Here is a 25621-nt window from a genome sequence, read left to right on the forward strand (position 1 = left end):
CAAGAAACCAGAGTATAAGATAAATTAACTATGGGGGAAAAAAGTAATAAATTGCTACAATTTATGGATAAAAGCAACTCTAAACCTCATTACTGCCTACCCCTAAATGAAGACTTAACATCTGTACAGTTCTCTAAATCATAGTTAGGATGAAACAATGACACCATTGTTAAAATTTCACAAGGAAGTTCTGGCTTATGGAAACATTTGGCAATAGTCACATAGGGCAAAATTGTGAAGTTTGGATTATGAAAGACATGACTCAAAATGCAATTTGCATACTGATAAATTATTAATTACAGCAGAGAGGACACAGGTAACCTTAGAGAAAATGATTCAGAATCAAAATAATATCGAAAGAACAGCAACATGTTTATATTTAATTTCTTTTCATGAGACAGTTGCATTTTGTTATGCTTAGAGGAAGAACCAAAATTCAAAAAAAAAAAAAAAATAGTCCTAGGAAAAGAATATAATTCTAGAAGTATCTTACTGCAATAAACTCTAGGGGCTCCTAGGTGGCTCAGTCATTAAGCGTCTGCCTTCGGCTGAGGTCATGATCCAGGGTCCTGGGATTGAACCCCGCATTGAGCCCCACGTCGGGCTCCCTGCTCTGAGGGAAGCCTGCATCTCCCTCTCCCACTCCCCCTGCTTGTGTTCCCTCTCTTGCTGTCTCTCTCTCTCTGTCAAATAAATAGGCAAAATCTTTAAAAAAATAAAATAAACTCTAATAGGTGCTATAGAAAGAGTACATGAATTATTAGATGTCGTCTGATCATTATCTGAGTTAGAATCAAACACAGTAGTTTTTGATTTTGGCCAGTTGTAGTGAACTCTAAGAATAAGCAGTAGTAAATCATAAGGTGCTTTGCTCAGGGTTTTCAAGGTGGCACATTGTTCAATTTGTAAAAATACTATGTAGAGAAGAAGCTAAATGACACATATGTTTCAAAGACATCCCTGGAATGTGCTGAGGATTTATGGAGAGCAATTCAAGGTCATCTTTGTGTCTATGCAAAGGAAAAGAAAAACCTCTGCAAAGAGAAACAAAAAGAGTGAAAGTTTTAAATTATTCATAAAAATGAATGCATTACCAAACCTATTCCCAGAGAACAGTATATGTACGTCTATTTTGTAACTAGAAATTGTTGGTCTTGGCTCTCCAGAAAACATTTTCAAACCATACTCCTTAATTCCAAAGAGATATTGAAGAGAATTGGATAAAGATCAATGAAAAAGAGTAATTATTTAAGAACTGGATGAATAATATATTGGCTTGCCACCTGCAATCTTCTATACATTCTAGCACAATCTGAAGATAACTTTATTTTGTATAATGCTTTCAGTCTCTGAGGGGAAAAAATAAAGGAAATGGTGCGGTAACTGATAGGAACTGAATCCTAACAACCTTATTTTAAATATAAATTACAGTTAAATGGAGCAAGGTTCTGGTAATATACAATCTGTACAACTAAGATGGGATAATAGTATATGGATTGCTTGTTCTTTAAGTTTTCTGTGTTTTGGATACTAGCATTTTATGATTTGTATCAATAAGTGAGGCAAACACAATGTTAATAGCTCTTACTTGAATATTTCAGTTCTTTCTTGTTAAAATGAATAGGCCATCTACATTCTGACTTCCTAGCTGAACTGGCAGAATTCAGAATTTGGTGACTTTGGCACTGATTTATCAGGTTTCTGTTTTTTCCTTGAATATATATTTATATTTGATGTTACTTTTGCATCTCTCCCAGTTTGTCAGAGAATGTGGAGTGTTTTTATATATTTGAAAGCTGAGTAGATCAAAGCTGCTGGGGAATTGAAGAGAGGTAAGATTGTGTCAAAGTTAAAAGGACAGACTTGAGCTGAGTTCTAAACCTGGTCTTTTCACTGATGAGCTTTTTAAATTGAAATAAGATAATAAATGTCACTAAGCCTCAGTTATCTTTTGGTAAGATGAAACTTATAACAATAATATTAACAAAAGGAATTTCTGCCTTGTTGGGTCATTGTAGAGGGTGAGATAATGCATTACAGATTGTTGATAGGTCGAGTTAAGAGTAGCAATTAGTATGTGTATATGGTGGCTTAAAAGAGAATAACAAAAGGTATGTATATTTGTACCTTTGTATATTTAACTTTAATATGGAGAAGTGATATCAATGCATTTTGTATTAGAATAGTGCAATTGAATGCAAATTTATTTTGGGAATATACTAATAAAAATTCTAAAGTAAATACTAGGGGTAAATTATTCAATTATCTTTTTTCCTAAAAGAAAAATTCCTTAGAAACTGACAGAATTTATAATCACAATTGATGAACATGAAAAAATAATATAGTATTGTCTGATACATGTAATTGCTCTAGTGTCTGTAATCTGTGAGTCTCCCTTGATTTTTTTTTTCCTCCTTTCTTAAATGGGATTGGATTAGAACTTTCCTAAGATTCCTTCTTGTGCTAAAATACTGCTGTTGTGCTACAAGTTCCTCAAGAACAGTGAGAATAATAACTGCTTCCATGTTTACACTGCTTTGTGGTTGACTACTTCTCAGAGTCTCACAACAATCCAATTAGGGGCCATCCAAATCCTGTTCTTCTTTAAATTAGAATGGAGGAAAATGAGATGCAGGAGCGTCAAGGATCATATCCAGAGCTACATGGCTAATAAGGGGCAGAACAGGGGTAAAACTTGGCCTTTATATCTAGGGATTTTCCTTTAAGTTGTCATTGCTTTGTGAACCTTTGTATATTTTTCTCAGTCCTGTCTTTGAGGAACTAGAGTAGGACCTTAAACATAGTGGGTGTTTAATAAATGCTTTATCAGTTACTTAACCGTAAAAATAAAACAGGATAGGAAATAAGTAATCTAATTTTCCAATATAGTTTAATCTTAATTTCCTTCATGCTTTCATGTAATTTCTTTGGGGTAAATACTCAAGTTCAAGTATTTATGTTCAATCACTAATCACAGTTCCCTTTTTGATTATTTTCCTCTTCTTAGGCATTATTGCTTCTCCATGTCCTGGTCTCATTTCTAATTTCACAGGGTTGCCTTGTACTGTTACTCAGAAGTAACTGGGAGGAAGGGATCATGAAGAAGGTTAGGAAAGTTAGGCTTACTTTGTTCAAAATGGAAGGGAAAATCCACTTCTGCATTTTATTTTGAATACTCGGGCCCATTCACTGGTTTATATCTATGGTTGGCTCTGGACGTGAATGCTCTTATATTAACTCTTTTAAGTGGCTCATGAGATGATCTTTAGGACCGATCTGGGTTCCTAGGAATTTTCTAGGTCTCACTAGAGAGGGTTGCAGTTCCATACGATTCTTACAGTTCAGCCCCCCGGCACCGAAGCCATGGTCTCTTCTTCTCTCTGGACAGCCTCCTGGGAGGTGACAAACTGACTTAGGCTCCAAGCTACTTTCTGGGAAGTGAGAATCCTAGAATCCTAAATTCATGGGAATTTGGAGGTGGTTTCTGCCCCCTCTCGCTCATGGCTGTGCCACTGTGCTATCTTTCTGCAGATGCAGACTATTCCTATGGTTTCTGTTATTTACCAAAATAAGAGGATACCATGTAACTTTAGAGTGACCTGCATGTGTTAATGAACATTCTCCTTCCCCTCTGCAAATACCTGGGGAGGGGTAGGTGACTATTCATGCTATTCTTATACCGAATATAGTACAAACTCTTTTCTTTACTCCTTCCAACTATGCTCTGATATCAAATGCCCTATGAGGCATCCAGTCCTGTTTGGGGCTGGACAGTTCTTCATTGTGTAGAACTGTTCCAGGCATTACAACAGGTGTTTTGCCGATGGATCCTGGGTACTAAATACCACGAGCATTAATTATTCCCTACAAACCTTCAATTCTTCTAGAAAGAGCTTACACTTCTGATTGAGAATCCCTGGATATAACAGGTGTTCTCATTCCCATATCATTGCCAATTGTTTTCTTCCCTTACACCTACTAGTTCTCCATTGCTGTAACTCTTTGTTATCAGCGGTACATTTTTGCTTTTTATTTAATTATATCTAAATTTTTTCTAGTTTATTGAGATATAATTGACACATAATATTGTGTGTATTTAAGGTATGCAGCCTGTTAATTAGATACATTTATATATTGCAAAACCATCACCATCATAGCATTAGCTACCACCTCTGTCACATAATGTAATTGCTGTTTCTTCTTTGTGGTGAGAACATTTAAGATCTTCTCTCTTAGCAACTTTCAAGGTTATAATACAGTATTTTAACTATAACCATCCTTTAGCTATACATTTTTATAGGGGGTAGAAGTGAAGCCTCAAAATCAAAATTCATTCAATTGTTACAAGTAAACACAGATGCTCCTGATATTTCAGGCAATGCAAAAGTTAAAAAAAAGAAAACCTATACAAATTTCTGGAAAGTCAATAGAAAATTGAATAGATTGTTATACAGTTATCAAAGCATTTCTGTAAAATTAAATTTTTATGGGATGGGATGGAGACATAATCTTTTCTGAAAAAGGGAATAATTTTTAACACTTAGAAGTGTTGGAACTTCGCTTAACCAAACTGAAAGATTGTGCTGTTAAGAATTCTACAAAAATGGCGTGGGGGCGCAGGAAATCAATCAGTTAAGATATTTTTTAAAAATAAATTTGAAGAACATTAGTTGTAAAATACCTCAGTGGTAAGACCTCTTTAAATCTCAGGCCACAGGGGGCGGAGCAAGATGGCGGAGGAGTAGGAGACCTGGATTTCGTCTGATCTCAGGAATTCAGCTGGATAGGGATCAAACCATTCTGAACACTCTCTGAACAGAAAAGCGACCACTTTCTGGAAGGTCTTTTCTGATTTGTTTAGAGTATATTTTCTGGGGACGTTGTTACCCTGTTAGCATTTTGTTCTCTCATTAATCTATTCTCCTCTGGACAAAATGACAAGACGGAAAAAATCGCCTCAACAAAAAGAACAAGAGGTAGTACTGACTGCCAGGGACCTACTCAATACGGACATTAGTAAGATGTCGGATCTAGAGTTCAGAACATCACTTTAAAGATACTAGCTAGGCTTGAAAAAAGCATGGAAGTTATTAGAGAAACCCTTTCTGGAGAAATAAAAGAACTAAAATCGAACCAAGTAGAAATCAAAAAGGCTATTAATAAGGTGCAATCAAATATGGGGGCGCTAACTGCTAGGCTAAGTGAGACAGAAGAGAGAATCAGTGATATAGAAGACCAAATGATGGAAAATAAAGAAGCTTAGAAAAAGGGAGATAAACAACTACTGGATCACAAGGGCAGAATTCGAGAGATAAGCGATACCATAGAAGAAACAACATTAGAATAATTGGGATCCCAGAAGAAGAAGAAAGAGAGAGAGGGGCAGAAGGTATATTGGAGCAAATTATAGCAGAGAACTTCCCTAATTTGGGGAAGGAAATAGGCACCAAAATCCAGGAAGCACAGAGGACCCCTCTCAAAATCAATAAAAATAGGTCAACACCCTGACATCTAATAGTAAAACTTACGAGTCTCAGAGACAAAGAGAAAATCCTGAAAGCAGCTCGGGAGAAGAGATATGTAACCTACAACGGTAGAAACATTAGATTGGCAACAGACCTATCCACAGAGACCTGGCAGGCCAGAAAGGACTGGCAGGATATATTCAGAGCACTAAACGAGAAAAATATGCAGCCAAGAATACTATATCCAGCTAGGCTGTCATTGAAAATTGAAGGAGAGATAAAAAGCTTCCAGGACAAACAAAAACTAAAGGAATTTGTAAACACGAAACCAGCCTTACAAGAAATATTGAAAGGGGTCCTCTAAGCAAAGAGAGAGCCTAAAAGCAACATAGACCAGAAAGGAACACAGACAATATACAGTAACAGTCACCTTACAGGCAATACAATGGCACTAAATTCATATCTTTCAATAGTTAACCTGAATGTAAATGGGCTAAATGCCCCAGTCAAAAGACACAGGCTATCAGATTGGATTAAAAAACAACACCCATCGATATGCTGTCTGCAAGAGACTCATTTTAGACCCAAAGTCACCCCCAGATTGAAAGTGAGGGGGTGGAAAACCACTTACCATGCTAATGGACACCAAAAGAAAGCTGGGGTGGTAATCCTTATATCAGACAAATTAGATTTTAAACCAAAGACTGTAATAAGAGATGAGGAAGGACACTATATCCTACTTAAAGGGTCTATCCAACAAGAAGATCTAACAATTGTAAATATCTATGCCCCTAACATGGGAGCAGCCAATTATATAAGGCAATTAATAAGAAAAGCAAAGAAACACATTGACAACAATACAGTAATAGTGGGGGACTTTAACACCCCCCTCACTGAAATGGACAGATCATCTAAGCAAAAGATCAACAAGGAAATAAAGACTTTAAATGACACACTGGACCAAATGGACTTCACAGACATATTCAGAGCATTCCATCCCAAAGCAATGGAATACACATTCTTCTCTAATGCCCATGGAACATTCTCCAGAATCTATCACATCCTAGGTCATAAATCAAGTCTCAACGGGTACCAAAAGATTGGGATCATTCCCTGCCTATTTTCAGACCACAATGCTTTCAAACTAGAACTCAATCACAGGAGGAAAGTCATAAAGAACTCAAATACATGGAAGCTAAAGAGCATCCTACTAAAGAATGAATGGGTCAACCAGGAAATTAAAGAAGAATTAAAAAATTTCATGGAAACCAATGAAAATGGAAACACAACTATTCAAAATCTTTGGGATGCAGCAAAGGCAGTCCTAAGAGGAAAGTATATAGCAATACAAGCCTTTCTCAAGAAACAAGAAAGGTCTCAAGTACACAACCTAACCCTACACCTAAAGGAGCTGGAGAAAGAACAGCAAATAAAGAGAAGAGAAATAATAAAGATCAGAGCAGAAATCAATGAAATAGAAACTAAAAGAATAGTAGAACAGATCAACGAAACTAGGAGCTGGTTCTTTGAAAGAATTAACAAGATTGATAAACCTCTGGGCAGACTTATCAAAAAGAAAAGAGAAAGGACCCAAATCAACAAAATCATGAATGAAAGAGGAGAGATCACAACCAACACCAAAGAAATACAAACAATTCTAAGAACATATTATGAGCAACTCTATGCCAGCAAATTAGATAATCTGGAAGAAATGGATGCATTCCTAGAGATGTATCAACTACCAAAACTGAACCAGGAAGAAATAGAAAACCTGAACAGACGTATAACCACTAAGGAAATTGAAGCAGTCATCAAAAATCTCCCAACAAACAAGAGCCCAGGGCCAGATGGCTTCCCAGGGGAATTCTACCAAACATTTCAAGAAGAATTAATACCCATTCTTCTGAAACTGTTCCAAAAAATAGAAATGGAAGGAAAACTTCCAAACTCATTTTATGAGGCCACCATTAGCTTGATCCCAAAACCAGACAAAGACCCCATCAAAAAGGAGAATTACAGACCAATATCCCTGATGAACATGGATGCAAAAATTCTCACCAAAATACTAGCCAGTAGGATCCAACAGTACATTAAAAGGATTATTCACCACGACCAAGTGGGATTTATCCCTGGGCTGCAAGGTTGGTTCAGCATCTGCAAATCAATCAACGTGATACATTAACAAAAGAAAGAACAAGAATCATATGATCCTCTCAATAGATGCAGAAAAAGCATTTGACAAAGTACAGCATCCTTTCTTGATCAAAACTCTTCAGAGTATAGGGATAGAGGGTACATACCTCAATATCATAAAAGCCATCTACGAAAAACCTACAGCGAATATCATTCTCAATGGGGAAAAACAGAGCTTTCCCCCTAAGGTTAGGAACGCGGCAGGGATGTCCACTATCACCACTGCTATTCAACATAGTATTAGAAGTCCTAGCCACAGCAATCAGACAACAAAAAGAAATAAAAGGCATCCAAATCGGCAAAGAAGAAGTCAAACTCTCACTCTTTGCAGATGATATGATACTTTATGTGGAAAACCCAAAAGACTCCACCCCAAAACTGCTAGAACTCATACAGGAATTCACTAAAGTGGCAGGATATAAAATCAATGCACAGAAATCAGTGGCATTCCTATACACCAACAACAAGACAGAAGAAAGAGAAATTAAGGAGTCAATCCCATTTACAATTGCACCCAAAACCATAAGATACCTAGGAATAAATCTAACCAAAGAGGCAAAGGATCTGTACTTAGAAAACTATAAAATACTCATGAAAGAAATTGAGGAAGACACAAAGAAATGGAAAAACGCTCCATGCTCATGGATTGGAAGAACAAATATTGTGAAGATGTCAATGCTACCTAGAGCAATCTACACATTCAATGCAATCCCCATCAAAATACCATCCACTTTCTTCAAAGAAATGGAACAAATAATCCTAAAATTTGTATGGAACCAGAAAAGACCCTGAACAGCCAGAAGAGTGTTGAAAAAGAAAAGCGAAGCTGGTGGCATCACAATTCCGGACTTCCAGCTCTATTACAAAACTGTCATCATCAAGACAGTATGGTACTGGCACAAAAACAGACACATAGATCAATGGAACAGAATAGAGAGCCCAGAAATGGACCTTCAACTCTGTGGTCAACTCATCTTCGACAAAGCAGGAAAGAATGTCCAATGGAAAAAAGACAGTCTCTTCAACAAATGGTGTTGGGAAAAGTGGACAGCCACATGCAGAAGAATGAAACTGGACCATTTCCTTACACCACACACAAAAATAGACTCAAAATGGTTGAAAGACCTAAATGTGAGATAGGAGTCCACCAAAATCCTAGAGGAGAACACAGGCAGCAACCTCTTCAATCTCAACCGCAGCAACTTCTTCCTAGAAACATCGCCAAAGGCAAAGGACGCAAGGGCAAAAATGAACTATTGGGACTTCATCAAGATAAAAAGCTTTTGCACAGCCAAAGAAACAGTCAACAAAACCAAAAGACAACCGACGGAATGGGAGAAGATACTTGCAAATGACATATCAGATAAAGGGCTAGTATCCAAAATCTATAAAGAACTTATCAAACTCAACACCCAAAGAACAAATGATCCAATCAAGAAATGGGCAGAAGACATGAACAGACATTTTTCCAAAGAAGACACCCAAATGGCCAACAGACACATGAAAAAGTGCTCAACATCGCTCGGCATCAGGGAAATCCAAATCAAAACCTCAATGAGATACCACCTCACAAGTCAGAATGGCTAAAATTAACAAGTCAGGAAATGACAGATGTTGGCAAAGGTCCGGAGAAAGGGGAACCCTCCTACACTGTTGGTGGGAATGCAAGCTGGTGCAGCCACTCTGGAAAACAGTATGGAGGTTCCTCAAAAAGTTGAAAATAGAGCTACCGTACGACCCAGCAATTGCACTAGTGGGTATTTACCCCAAAGATACAAATGTAGGGATCCGAAGGGGTACGTGCACCCCAATGTTTATAGCAGCAATGTCCACAGTAGCCAAACTGTGGAAAGAGCCAAGATGTCCATCTACAGATGAATGGATAAAGAAGAGGTAGTATATATATACAGTGGAATATTATGCAGCCATCAAAAGGAATGAGATCTTGCCATTTGCAACGACGTGGATGGAACTGGAGGGTATTATGCTGAGCGAAATAAGTCAAACAGAGAAAGACATGTATCATATGACCTCACTGATATGAGGAATTCTTAATCTCAGGAAACAAACTGAGGGTTGCTGGAGAGGGGGGGTGGGGTGGGAGGGACGGGGTGGCTGGGTGATAGACACTGGGGAGGGTATGTGGTCTGGTAAGCGCTGTGAATTGTGCAAGACTGTTGAATCTCAGATCTGTACCTCTGAAACAAATAATGCAATATATGTTAAGAAAAAAAAAAGAGAAGAAGATAGCAGGAGGGGAAGAATGAAGGGGGGAATCGGAGGGGGAGACGAACCATGAGAGACTATGGACTCTGAAAAACAAACTGAGGGTTCTAGAGGGGAGGGAGGTGGGAGGATGGGTTAGCCTGGTGATGGGTATTGGGGAGGGCACGTTCTGCATGGAGCACTGGGTGTTATGCACAAACAATGAATCATGGAACACTACATCTAAAACTAATGATGTAATGTATGGTGATTATAAGAATAAAAAAATTAAAACAAAACAAAACAAAATAAATCTCAGGCCACCGGCTCTGCATATTATGTCAAAATTCACTACCTCTAACTCCTACCTCCTCTTGTTCCCTCTCATTGTATCATCCTATCCAGTTTTTCAAATATTTGCTTTAATTCTTAGCATAAAGAACATTGGAAAAGAAATTAAAATAGCAAGGATGCCAATATCTCTAGGCCCAGACTGCCATGACTCTGAAATGGAAATACAACTTAATAGGTAAGGAAGAACATAGAAGTGCAAATAGGGGTGGGCGTGGAGGGAGTAATAAAACTACAGTGTGGTTAATAGTGCAATTCTTCTGTAAAATTAAAAATGAAAAGAAAACATTCTCAATGTTATGAAGGCAGGAAGACCAAGAAAAAACTTTCCTCTCTCTTTCAATTTTAGATAGAGAAATTGATTTGCATTTGCAATTTTAGTGCTTTTTAGTTTGGTTTTATAGTGAATTAATTTATAGTGAATTTATTTAATCAGACTTGTAAAATGAGTGACAATTCTAATCAGAGGGTAGACTACTCAGTCGACTAGGCAAACAAAATGACTGAATACTACATTATAAGCAGTTGATACACATTAAAGAAGATCTAGTGTATTTAGGAATCGAATATCCTGTAATATTTCATAGGCCTCATAAAGACCGAGAAGAATTTAGTTGTAATATTATATACAGAAAAATGTGTCTCTACTTACTAGATTTAAACTAAGAAGAACAAAAGTCCCCAGACAGCAAAAGCTTAACTCTGAAGAAAAAATAAAAATGATCCATTTTCACTAAGCAGTTGTACCATCACTGTTTATTTCATTGATTAAAATGTTCAGTCCACTGTGCCAGCCATAAAGGGCTATAGTAATGTGTAGATATATTATCTCCATGAAGATTACATTGTGGAAAAGAGACTTGTATTCTGATTTCATTCTGTAACAACATGACCACCTACTGACTTTTCAAAAAAAGGAAAATTCCATCTGTTCAAGGACTGTACCTTGTACCTCACTTCCCCCATAACTACAGCAACACCCCCCACCGCACACCCACGGCCTGCTGGCAGGGTCTCTCCTTTGCTGTCTTATCCACTGCTCTCTTGCCGTGTCTTCAGTAAACTTCTGTCTTCTTTGTTCTGTCTTGGGTGACTTCTTTCACCACCTGTGCCCCCGCCTTCCACCTGATTGGGTTGCCCCACATTGTAAATGTAGACTGTAATATATAAATACAGGAATACATATGTGTATATGTGTGTGTGTGTATATATACATATGCACACACATACACATGAAGGAATGTGATGTAGGAAACAAGGGCGGAAGAAAAATTATTAAATTTCCTTACTCTCTACAGCCCATTGACAAGTCCTTGAACGGGCAGAGTAATATTCCCCTAGGCACCCAGCTGCCTCGATCTTAATGCTTTGCTAAGGGCAAAAGACAATCTTAGTCTGACCCCCAGAATCCTGTAAGTCTACTTGTACATACAAAAATTCCTTTGGAAGCTTCCTTTATCCCTACCCGCCAAGATACGTGTTGGCAATCATCCCCCAGGCATATGACTGACTGATATACATCTGAAGGGTCTCATGACTTGAGTTTTTACTAAACAGTAATAAATGACATCTCCTAACAACCACTGGCTCCCTCAGGATTCTGGAAACCTTGTTGCCAAAATACTTGAGAGGCTTACACTATCCCTAACCCCCTCCCAACTTGAAAGTATATAATGGGCCACTCCTCATGCAGCTCTTTCTGCCCATGGTTCCTATCCCTGTGCTTTAATAAAACCACCTTTTTACACCAAAGGTGTCTCAAGAATTCTTTCTTGGCTATCGGCTTGGAACCCTAACATCTCTCTTATATCAGAATGCAGTGGGGCAATTATTTATAGTGTATATAACATATTAATTTTTTAGAAGAGACACAAAGCAAATATGTAAATTTTGGTATCAGTTGTTTTTGAATGGTTACATAGGTGCCTTTTTTATTAAGTTTCTGTATGTTCGAAAACTACTTAAACACAATACATGAGCAAACGAAAACCATTCCAGAGGAAGGCCAACATTATTCTCACAGATAAATAGTGCAGTGAGAGGTCAAGAAAGAAAGCATCTCCCAGATTCCTGAATCTTGGTAGTTCCTGCCTGTCTCTTCTCAGCCACACCATTTAGGGTACCCACACTTCTGAGCATAGTTCCCAGCTTCAATATGTTCTTGTATCAGTTGAACTTTAGGTTAAATCTGGTCAGGTTAAATCTGTGAAAGTACTCTCAAAATCCCCTGCCCAAATTAAGATTTAAAGAAATGAAGAAAAAACAAAGAGGGTTGGAGAGCAAGAGAAAGAACAAATGAAAAAAAAGTATAAGCAACAGAAGGAATATATGCAAATCCTATGGTTTGTGTCAGGATTATAAATAGAATACATTTTATCTCTCTTTGTCTCATGAACACACACACACGCACACACACCCCTAAACTAAAATAGGGGAAGACAAATATAGACACTGGCAAAATTGTCAATCATAAAAAAATATTAGAATTAATTTCACCAGAGTTCATAATAATACATTTGATAAAAATTACAGGAATACAACATGGAGAAAGGGAGAAGCTAAATTATATATATAAAAAAAAGTGTCATATAATACAAATGAATGGAAAAAGTCTTTTTATTAGAAAAGAAAGTAGAAGTTTGGCATGTTATGATAACGATTAATATGTGTTATAGACCAACCTTAACTAAATATTCATAAGTAGGCTAGCAAATTATGCAAAATCATCACTGCTTACGAAAGCAAAATTTTATTAGAAACACCTTTATAGAAAAATATAGAAATTATTATATAAAAATATTGATTGGAGTCAAATCCTTCTCATTTTTATAATACAAAATGAGACTGATAAACCCATGGAACACTTAAACACTTAAAACCAAAAATGGTGGAGTTCTGGTCTCAGTCCCTTTTTATCTGTTTAACCATGACAATATCCCTTACTCTCTTTGAATCCACATTTTTTCTCTCTGTAAAATATACAAGATAATATCTATAGGGTAGAGCAAAACAATTTATATACGAAAAGGGTACTCTCTCTTTGTGTGTGTGTGTGTGTGTATGTGTACTGTATTGACTCTTTATTGAGCTAAATTAATTTACTGATAAGAGTCATCTCTATAATAAACTAACATGAATCACTATTTTCTGTTACAATAAGGGTGAAACTGTGAATTTTACTCATAAATCTGTTAATAATTATCATAGTAGAAATCTGTTCTGCCAGCTGAACATCCATTCCCATCATCCAGCAGCAGATCCTGAATCTGTTTTGGGAAATTCCCTCTTCCTCATTAGATGCAGTATTCATTACACCATCTATGAAGATAATCCATATCCCCTTGGCTAAAGGTTAAACATGTGATTTAAGATTGGCCATGGGACGTGCTTCCAGGAACTTTAACATTGAACAGTGATTAAAAACAAACAAACAAAAAAAGTGAAAACAATTGGAATTTCTGTTTCCAAAGTTCTGCCCTAAAGAGATTGGTCTTTTTTCTTGCTCTTTAATCCTCAACTCTGAATAGTTCTTTGTCCTGTCATTTCTATGTCCTAGTCCTTTAGCTTCTCCTTCCCCTGTGAACCACTTTACACCTTTTTCATGTAATTCATTTTTAGTAAATTAGCCAGAGTTGGATTCTGTTGCCAGTCTCCAAAGAAGGCACTTGATACAGTTATTCTTTGAAAATGAAAATCCAATTTATCTCCAGCTTGTAGATATAGTCTTTACCTACTATTTGCAACATTAAACAGTTGGGTATGCTACATCTATTTTATTTCTTCTAATTCTCAGATGCATAAATAAATGAGGTATAGGCAGTAATAGAGACAAAAATATAAATAAAGGTACAGAAATGCAGACCTAATTTCTACCTGAGCTTTCCTATACTCTCCAGCTCCACTTATTTTTCCTTCTACCTAGCATTTACCTTTCTGTGGGGACAAAATAGAATAGGGAAAAAAACATCTGAGAGGACTTTAGCTTGCTTCCACCTAGGTATTTGACACTACCTGGAAAGTAGGGTAAATTGGAAAGCCTGTCTATAACACATCTCACTGATAATGGCGTGGATTGTGCTAGCCATTCTAAACTGTGTGTGAGCCCCTGTAAATACAGTAATCTATTTTGTACAAAGTATATCCCATTGCATGCTCTAGGAGAAGACAGATAACATAAAGATGAAATAAGGGACATGGTTTAAGTTACCAGGATGTAATTAGGAGTAAAAAACTCCATAACTATTCCTTCATCTTGCTGACATGGCAGAGAAAGAAATCATATCCAATATAGTTTAAATAAGCAGAAGTCAATATTTGCAGCCAGTGCTCCTTTGCAAAAATGGTGATTAAGAAACAAAGGTTGTTTAAAAACATAACAACACTATCATGTAAAATGTAAAAACTGACTTTTTATTTAATTATCAAATTGATAAGAATAACCATTCCCTTTAATGGGCTGTAAAGAAGGTACCAATAAAATTTAAGGTCCTTTTAATATCGTAAGAAATATGGCTCCTTTGTATCTCCTCAAAATATTTTAGTTGTGGAGACTTAAATAATCCAAATGGAACAGATAATGATCAGTCAACTAGACCTGCTTGGAGAAGTAATTTTCAGTAAAAAGAAACATAGTGCTAAGGCAGGGACCCTCTATTTCTCTATATTCTACAGAGTGTCTAATACAGTGCAGGTAATTGGTAGATGCTCTCTCATCTATTTCTTGACTAGTCTTGTCAAAGTACTGGCTTGAGAGGTCTGTATGAAGCTATTTTGATTACATCTAAAAATGATTTTCAGAATAGTCCTTTAGGAAAAACCGTAGGATGCTGAATACTGAATAGAGATAACAACTTCAAAATGTTGCGTTTTCTTTTTGAAACTTCTTCTTTTCTTCTTTGAAAAAGAGAAAACACCAACCTTGAACATACATTTCACTGAATGTTTGTACATCTGCTGTTACGAAAACAACTATTAAAAGATACCAGATACTGTGCTTTAAAAAGTAACTTTGAGATATTTTCTAAGAGACTATTTTAGCTCAGTGGAAACAGACTCCCATCAGAGGAGAGGTTAGAAGGCACTGTGAAAAATGTCTGGGGATGTTCCGTACTCAAATGTAATTTATTATGCATGATTTGAGGAGGCCAAATCATCGAGTTTAGCAGACCAGGCCTCCTGGTTTCACAGACTTGGAAAGGACATGGTATCCTTCACATTTATTTCTGTTGCTGTTAAAATAAAACTAGTTTAGCTTCTCAAATTTCTTTCCAGCAAATCAGAAGAGAATTGCTTGTCAAATGTGTTATGGATGAGGGTGAAATGCGTAATGGCAAACAAGTTAGATAAATGGATTGATGTACATAATCACTTAAGCATTTTATCATTTGTCAAAGGAATCTGAATTAACATTTTGCATTTGATGTATGATATTGTATCTAAGTGCAAGGAAAAATCCCTACTAGTTTTATTTGCATCAAATGACTATTACTTCCCCATGGTAATAATCTCAGTCCCAGTTAATAAATTTTTCACAATGGCTAAATTTTTGAGGATGCTGACTAACTTCAAGTACAAATAAGATGTGTAGAAACTGAATTGTTAGAATCTATTTTAGAACTCATCCACACACTTACCTTTAATAGAAGGTCTGAGCTACGATAGTAATCGTTTTTCATACAGCTGCCAGTAAGATACCTTTCATTTATGTAAGACCAGCATTGAACTAATCATAATGTAAAACATTAACAGTCTATTTTTGTTTGACTATTGAGGAGAACTTGTTAAGTCTATGGAACTATTTTTTTGAAATTTGTTAATAATTCCATTTGTTTTCAAACTTGGTAATGTTAATGGGAAATAATGTTTTTATAAAAGAAACTCTTAGTTTTCTACATGAGACTTTTAATCTTATGGCAATCACTTTGTGGCATTAGGTTGGTTATTTTGAAAGTCAAAAAAGGAGTCCTAAAATAATACATTCACTTTGGGATGCATGTATATTTTTGAAATCTAAATACTAGTTATACTATTGAATAATTGCTTGCTATTTCTCTAAATAACAGGAGAAATAGAGTATTTTTAAGTTGATTTCATATTTAAAATGAACCTTCTCCTATATTAGGGAAATGTATTATAATTTTAAATTATGTCATTAAAATCTAGGGGAAGATATGCAAAAATGTCTTATAAATATAAGAAAGCACTCATCTTTGAAAAACATGTCAAAGATTATAATTTGATTTTTCTGTCTTTGAGGTATATTTTGATGCATTTTGAAAGCTAAATGACTGCAAAAAAATAAAGCTGAGTTTTCACTGTTTACAAACATCATTCCCCGGACTTCAAAGTAAGAGATTGACATATTGTAAATGATAATTCAGCACAGTTTCCCCCCCCCAAAATTAACATTTAAAATGTAACTTTGAAGAAAGTAAGCATTTTAGACATTGCTGACTGTTTAAGGGCACATGGTCACAATTTCTAAGATGGAGGGGGTTTATTAAGGTGAATGGATGTGATACAAGATTTATAATCAGGGGCTCCACTGGCCTTCGTAAAGACTTTGAACAAGCCTCACGGTATCTTATTTTCTGAATTTTTAAACTAGAGCTTATCTGTAGATATACAACTCTGAGACCTTTGAACAAAAGTCAAATAGGAAGATGCCATGAGACAGAAAAGAATTATTATTCAGAGAAAATCTTATCTTTTTCACATTGCCATTTATCTTTCTCTGCCCATCAATTGATAAGTAATGGAAAGCAGGGAAAATGTTGTTTTCAGCATACTGATTATTTTATTTTGTTACTATTAAATTTCTCTCTTGGCTGTTGGTCCTCTTAATCTTTTTATTTCCCTCCATCATCTTTCTCACCAAGCAAATACAAGGTAGGAAACCAGAGGATTATACTCATTAATTTTAAATTTTTCAATGTTGGTTTTAGTAATAAGTGTGTACAGATATGAATAAAAAGCCAAACCTATCTAGCAATTCCTCCTAACAGTGAACCCATAAAGACAATCAAGACTGTCCTTGTGTAAAAATGCTTTTACCTGTACCTTTCTTTACTAGACCACCTGAAACATCTATGGGAATTGAAAATGTTCAATTCCTGTGGCCTGTGCATCCATATCTAGGGAACAACTCTAGAATATATTTAGTCATATTCTGAAAGAGATATATTCAAACATGTTCACTTCAGACTGGTGAGTGACAGTGAAATATTAGAAACAATATATATGCCCATTGGTAGAGAAATAATGAAAATATTTATACACCAATATTTTAAAAATTTGCACATAAAAATTAACTATATCTATATAGATCAGTGTGGAAATGTCTTTAAAACATAATGGAGAGAAAAAAGTGAGTTGCAGAAAAAGTATGTTATCCTTCACCCAAATTAATGATTAATTTACTCTGAATATGTATGTAAAGTTTAAGAAATAATGGTAGATTAAATCATAAGCATATAGCTATGGAAACTTCTGAACAGGAGTCAAGTAGACTGGAATTGAAGGAGTTCGTGAAGTGAGTTTCACATTCTGCTGTCTGCTAACAGTTTCTACTGCCAACGTATTCATAAAGTTCTTGTAATTTCCATAGATAACAAATGGAGTTATATTCCACTATTGGGACCAAACCCCACCCCCCCTCAAAATTATTGTAGTTTAAAGAATGTAGAAGTTGATTTCTCTATTTTCTCTATTACATGATAGAGTTAAGTTACCAGGGCTAGTACTACTTAATTTTCTTCTCAACCATTCTCAAAATTCGTATATCAACTCATGATCCAAAATGGTTGTTGGAACTTTTAGCTGTCATTTTTGCATTCTAAACCAGTAGCAGGAGATAGGGATTGTAATGGCAGGTCTTCATCCTTTAGAGGGAGGCAGACAAATCTTTGTTACAGCCTCACTAGCCCAATTTAGTTGTACGGTACCTCTTTTTTTTTTTTTTTTTTTTTAAAGATTTTATTTATTTATTTGACAGAGAGAGACACAGCGAGAGAGGGAACACAAGCAGGGGGAGAGGGAGAGGGAGAAGCAGGCTTCCCGCCGAGCGGGGAACCCGATGCGGGGCTCGATCCCAGGACTCTGGGATCATGACCTGAGCCGAAGGCAGACGCTTAACGACTGAGCCACCCAGGCGCCCCATGTACGGTACCTCTTGATGCTAGGGATAGTGAGGCATGTATCACTGTAGCTTTTTCAGATAAGACATAAGGGGAGAATGGTATAGGAAAGTGATTTGCATTCTTGGAAGGCGGGTGGGAAGAAGGGAGGGGAGGATAACGCAAAAGTGAATAATAGTTAAATTTGATATGGGTGGCTACTTGAAAAAATACTTTTATATTTTAAAAAAATTGTTATACTTTAAAAGTATTGAATTTGTCTTAAAAAAGAATTACCAGCTCAATTGGGTCAACAATATTTCAAATGTAAAATGTAGATAATAAGACTATCTCCAACATATTCCAGAAAAATCTTCGGAGAGTCACTCTGGCTTGGAGCAAGAGGTTGTCAGTGTGAATGCTGACTGCCAAGGAATTATGAATGGTCATTGACAACGTAGGCTACATTCCAAAAGATGCCTCCAAATGAGTCTGTCCCTGTGGGCACTTATTTGGTTTATACTTCTTTTGAAGATGATGAGAAAGAGAAAAGTTACTATTACTCGTGAATGGATACAGAAAATTTAAGTTGTAAGTAGACTAGGTATGATTTCATTCCTTCAAGTTTTTTACTGAAGTGTAGTTGACATACAATCTTGTATTAATTTCAGGTGTACAACGTAGTGATTCAACATTTACATACATAATGAAATGACCACCACAATAAATTTCGTTATCTGTCACCACACAAAGTTATTATAATATTAATGATTAAATGGCTTATGGCTATACTTTAGATCTCTGTGACTTATTTATTTTATAACTGTAAGTTTGTACCTCTCAATCCCCTTCACGTGTTTCACCGATTCCACCATCCCTCTCCTCTCTGGCAATCATCAGTTTATTCTCTATATTTTTGAGTCTGTTTGTTTGGTTTATTTGTTTTTCGCTCACATATGAGTGAAATCCTATGGTATTCGCTTTCTCTAACTTACTTCACTTAATGTAATACCCTCAGGGCCACTCATATTGTTGCAAATGGCAAGATTCCATTCTTTTTTATGGCTAAGCAATATTCCTGTGTGTGTGTATGTACCATATCTTTATCCATTCATTTATCAATGAATCACTTAAGTTGCTTCCATATCTTGTCTGTTGTAAATGATGCTGCAGTGAACATGGGGGTGCATAATCTTTTTGAATTAGTATTTGTTTTCTTCAGGTAGATGTCCAGAAGTGGAATTGCTGGATCATATGTGGTATTTCTCCTTTTAATTTTTTGAGGAACTGCCTCAAAACCTACAGGTTTCCATAGTGGCTACACCAATTTGCATTCCCTCCGACAGGGTCCAAGAGTTCCCTTTTTCCCGCATCCTTCCCAACATTTGTTATTTCTTATCTTTTTGATACTATCCATTCTGACTGGTGTGAAGTGATATCTCATTACGGTTTTTATTTGCATTTGTCTAATGATTAGTGATGTTGAGCATTTTTTTCATATGTCTACTGACCATCTGCATATATTCTTTAGAAAAACTTCTATTCAGGCCCCATTATGTTACAGTTGAGAAGAAGCCCAGGCTTTGGGGCCCATGCACAGTGTCCATTCCTACCCTTTTGGGCCTGTCATAGGCCTATCACTCAACCTAGGGATGGAGGGTTGAGGAAGAGGTTGGCTGCTTTTCAGAAGACCCTCTCTATCTGGTTGTTATGTTTTTCCTCTGTGATGGAGGTGAATGTCTCTGATGGGCCCTAAGCAGCAATAAAAAATTTGCACACTTTGTACCCACTCTCATAAATCCACCTATATGTTTAGTTCTCCAAACATTTTTCTCTGGTTTTCTCACTTAAAATTTTCAGGGCCTTGACCAACTAGTCAAGTCATTTAATACTTCTCAGGATTTCTTGGCCTTCCATATTTCCATCCACTTCTCTCTCTATACCAAGTCAACGAGCAGGTGTATAGCTCACATAATTGACCAAGAAGATTTTTTTTCTCATTGTTTTATTTCAGGGCTACTTCTGGTATAGCTAGATTTTAGCAGAAATCTATTTTTTATTCACTCCAACATAAGGAGGCAACCCATCCTGAACAAGACCTTGGTAATTTTATTTCTTGCTAAGCTGGTCATAGGAAACCCCCTAAAAGGTGTGACCTGAAGGAGACCTGTGGATATGTAGTACAATAGAGGTTTATCACTTGAGTTTCTTGGCCACTTTGTTGTTGAAACTGACCTGTGCACTTTGGAACTGCTTGGGTCCAATCCCAAATAATTTCCATCATATAATTTGAGTTTAAGCCCATTGAGAAACTCTGATAGCCAGCATAGGACACACTTCTCAGATATCCCACCCAAGGGATGGCCAAGTTTATTTATATACCCACTTCTGTCAGTCATTGGTTAGGTACTATTCTTATGGGGCACTAATTTATAGGTACTTCTAGCCCTATTGCACAGGCAGACAAAGCAGGCTTCAATAATCAGAAAACTGTGGCAGTTGAAAGTTGGCATTTGGTCTGGTATGAATGAGAAACAGAGTTGTTAGGTAATATTTTATGTAATTACATTGTAATTGGTTGCAAAATTTTGGAATACTCTTTAAATTTTAAATACTCTATTTTTCTTTAAATGGGAATAGATTATTTCAATTCAAATTACAAATAACACAAAAGGGTTTGCAGCCAAACGTTTCCTAGCCATTCTATTCACCTCTCTAGATACAGTCATTATTTGTTTCTTAAGTATTTTCTGAAAGTTATTAATGAGTTTACAGACATCAATGCATTCATGTGCATTTTACTGTTCTATTTTCAATCACTTTGTTGTCAATCTTATAGGAGAAAATAGTATTATCATTTTTATTTTCATTATCTTTTTATGAATGAGGTAGACCATTTTTTCAGATACTTACAGAATACTTGAATTTACTTCTATGTAGTTTATTCTCATGTCCTCTGTATATTTTCTACTTAATCAGTTTTTTAATTGTTAGAGGAGTATTTCCTTTATTAAATAGCCTTGTGCTGTGTAATTACCAGTATTTTCTTTGTGTGTATGTGTGTTGCAATGTAGAATGCTTGATTTATATATTGTTAAAGTTTCCAATCTTTCTAGCCTTAAAATTTTTGTTCATTTCATGGCTTAGAAATGCTCTCATGTTTTCTCCTATTGTCTTTATTTCTCCATATTTCTTATGTAAATATTTTCTTTTGTGTAGAGTATGATTGTCAAGTTATCCTAATATCATTTATTAAACCATGGATGATTTGAGCATGAATCTGAAATACAATCTTTATCATATTATAGGTTTCTGAATGTAGTTTTTGCCATTTTTTTAACAGTCTGTTGCAATAACCTGTTTCTACAATGCCATTTTTAAGTTTTAAAAAGTCTGAATTCTCTACCATTACAAATATATTAAGTAAACTTAAACACCAATGCAGTTTTAAAGCACACATTAAAACAACAGCAGCTTTATAGTCCTCTGATGGTCTAAAATTAAACTTTAAAATATTAAGTACATACTTTTTAAAGAAAAAAGGACTGAAGCAATACGCCAGATAACAGACTTTCTAAAACGTAAAGATTTCTTTGTAAAAGGAAAAAAGTTTTGCTATTAACATCTCACGTATAAAGCTTCTATAGTTTCATATTGTTCTAATATATTTTTGTTTCAAAATAAGACAAGTTAACAACTCAAAAATTAAAGCTAGAGTTTATTGCCTTAAGGCTCTTGATTCATCTGACTCTATCTGGCTTCATTTATTTTCTGCAGCTAATAATTTAATATGATAAAATAGAAGGTAGAAATAAATTAGAATACTAACAGTTTCTTTGAATTTAAAATATGCAAGACAGGGGGAGACACTTGGTAATACTGGTTGTATGTGTGGCAGATTGTTCATTATATATCCAAAAGCCTTTTCTCCCCATCTGATCTGCTAAGACCTGAATTTTCAACAGATAGAGATGCACTACTTTTTTCCAGCCCCAGGGGTCAAATCATGATCAGTCTAAACCTGTCAGTGTTCTCTCAGTTTCTGTGTTTGGTCTCTGGAGGAAGATTGTAATGTAAGCAGAATCTCCTGGAGAGCTTCTCAGATTTCCTTCTTCCAGGAGAGGAGAAGAGTGCTTGCTGGTGCCATTTCTTCTCCTTTCTCTCTGTCTTGAACTAAGGTGTGATGCCTGGAGTTGTGGCAGCCAACTTGCACTCTAAGAGAAAAGCCCTAAAGATCACAAAATGATCATTATTGTCACATAGATAACAGTATTGATCTACTAAATCAATCACTATATGCCCACAGAACTATAGCTTTGGGGGAAGAATCATTATGGAATTGAAAATGACATACACTTGTGTTTGTTCCTGATTTGATATATTACCTTATTTAAGTATATAATACTGGCAGGTCTATTACAAAAATATTTCAAATAGAGGATTCCATAGTCTTCAAAAATTTGATGTCAGCCCTTTTTGTATGATTCTGTCAGAACACAGAACACAGACCACCCTGTTGTTTTCAATATTGAAGCATCTGTGGCAGCCTATGTATATCACGGTCCCCACTGATCCCTGACTTCTGGTATTCATGGCCATGTATAATCCTTTTCCTTGAGTATGGGCTGGATTTAGTGAATTTACTTGGAGAGAATAGGATGCAATAGGAGAGATGGGTGGTCATTTCTTTTTTTTTTTTTTTTAAGATTTTATTTATTTATTTGACACAGAGAGACATAGCGAGAGAGGGAACACAAGCAGGGGGAGTGGGAGAGGGAGAAGCAGACTTCCTGCCGAGCATGGAGCCCGAAGAGGAGCTCGATCCCAGGACCCAGGACCCTGGGATCATGGCCCGAGCCGAAGGCAGACGCTTAACGACTAAGCCACCCAGGTGCCCCACTGGGTGGTCATTTCTGAGCTAAGGTTGCAGAAAGACTGTGGCATGCATCTTGGTTGATCTCTCTGGCTATCTTAATCACTTCCTGTGCTATGCTAGGAAAAACACTTCTTTTGTGTTTCTCTTTTAGTCTTACACTACTACCTCACTCACAACATTGCTGACACCAGATGTGTTTTTTTTGGGGGGGGGCAGTGGGGGTCAGTTTCCCACAGCAAGGCATTTTCTGTAATACCAGCTCAGTGTCCTACAATTCAGTTCAATTCTGACCCTAACTGAGGTTTGCACAGACCCTACAGGTTAAAGAGTCAGTTCCACAAAACTAACCCTTACCTCCCACCCATCACCAACTCACCTCAGATGTCATTCACAAGTAGGATGCCCCAAATTACTCACAACTTCTGTCTCACTTGGTTACAAATCAGAGGTCCCATGACCCCTTCCTTGGATTTGATCATTTGCTAGAATAGCCTACAAAACTCAGTAAGACACTTACTTACATGTACCAGTTTATTATATAATAAAGGATGTGATAAAGGATACAAAGGAACAGTCAGATGAAGAGATACATAGGGTGAGGTCCGGAATTGTGTCTGGTGCAGGAGCTTTGGTTTCCGTGGAGTTGGGTTGTGCCATCTTCTTGATACATGGATGTGTTCACCAAGCCAAAAGCTCCCTGTAGTATCGGGGGTTTTATGAAGGTTTCATCATGTAGCCATGATGGATCATTAATACCATTTCTAGCCTCTCTCTCCTCCCCAGAAAATGGGGAGGTGGGACTGAAAGTCCCAAACTTCTAATCATGGATTGGTCTTTGTGGTGTCCAGCCCCCATTTAGGAGCCCACTAAGAGTCACCTCTTCAGAACAAAACCCATTTCTATCACTTGGGAAATTCAAGAGCTTAGGAGTTTGGGGTCAGATGCTCCTATCACTAAGGTAATTACAAAGATCTTATGAATTCTGTGTCAGGAACTGGGGTCAAAGACTAAATGTTAGAACAAAAGATTCTCCTAACAACTCTGTTTACAAGGGTTTTAGGAGCTCCATGTCAGGAACCAGGAGGCAAAGACCAGTGTATGTATTTCATATGATTTCATAGCTGCCCTAAGGGATACCCACTTAGCCAAGAACTTATGTTTCTGGCCAGTGGCCAGCAAGGGTCTGAGCCCTTCCTAACACTTAAAAGGCTGAGCTTGAAACGGATCTCCCCCACTAGAGCCTTGAAATGATTCCAATCCAGACAACACCTTGATTACAGACAGGGATTTCTGCTTCATGTACAAAAGTAGGGAAATCATGAAAAATGTTACACAGCTGCTGCTCATTAGTGTCATCATTCACCACTTAGTCTTCTTTTAGTCTATCTTTCTCATTTGGTGTGTGGCGGTTATTCATTAGCACACAGACAGGTATCCTTTAGTCTCTAATTCCTTCTCATTGACATTAATTTGTTAAAATTTTGCTTGCACTAAACACAATTGTAATGAAAGTAAAATATCTTCTTCTTTCAGTAATAGTCTTTAAATAGTTGTGATTATTATATTACTTTCACTCACCTTTCCAGACTTTTTCGTTTCTTTTTCCCACTGAGAGATGCACATTTAGCAATAGCAAAAGCTAAATGCAGTACAATGAAATTATGCGAGAAGGATATCAATTTCATAGTAAGATGGTAAATTTATTATGAAATGTTTACATTTTATTCATCATCTTAGAATATAACTTTGTTACTTTTATTGAGCTCTTGTTTCTCAGCAGTGAACTCACCCTCCATATTGGGCATTTTGATGCTCGGGCTGGAACACTGCCAACGATGTGTTTTCCTTGCCCACTCATTCCCCTTTAGGTTCTGCCAGTAGGGACACTGGGACAAGTGAGGAAGATAGGAAGGGAGAACGGGATTTCCCCTTCCTGTTGGCATGCTGTTTGGTTGGCATTGCTCCAGCGTTGGCCCTTCACCTTGGGCAACGGCAGGTGCTTCCAGTTCCCAGCTTCCTTACTCCCGGAAGCAGCCTGGGCAGCAAGGCCAGCATCGACCAGCTGGCCCCCCTCCCTCAGGGTCTAGGCCCAGCTGCACAACGGTCCTCTTCCAGGTTCCAGAGATATTTGCATTAGCCCTACAGTGTCTGCTTCTCAGAGGCTTTGGTTATAGATCTTTGGTTCTTGTTCCTCCAGATTGCTGGCTTCTGATTATTTACCTCTTCCCTTTGGTCTTGGAGCCTTAATTATGTTAGCTACTTTTTGCCATTGTTACCTCTTTTCATCTCAGTATTTGTTTGTTCCCTTGACTTTCTAATATCAGCTTAACTAATTCTCTTTGTAAAATTCTCTTTTTAAAAATAACTGCTTTGGTTTCTATTCTTCTACCTTGATTTTGACTGGTGCGTAGTATAGC

Source organism: Halichoerus grypus, chromosome 4 (genome assembly GCF_964656455.1).
Source record: "Halichoerus grypus chromosome 4, mHalGry1.hap1.1, whole genome shotgun sequence".
Taxonomy (NCBI): Eukaryota; Metazoa; Chordata; class Mammalia; order Carnivora; family Phocidae; genus Halichoerus; species Halichoerus grypus.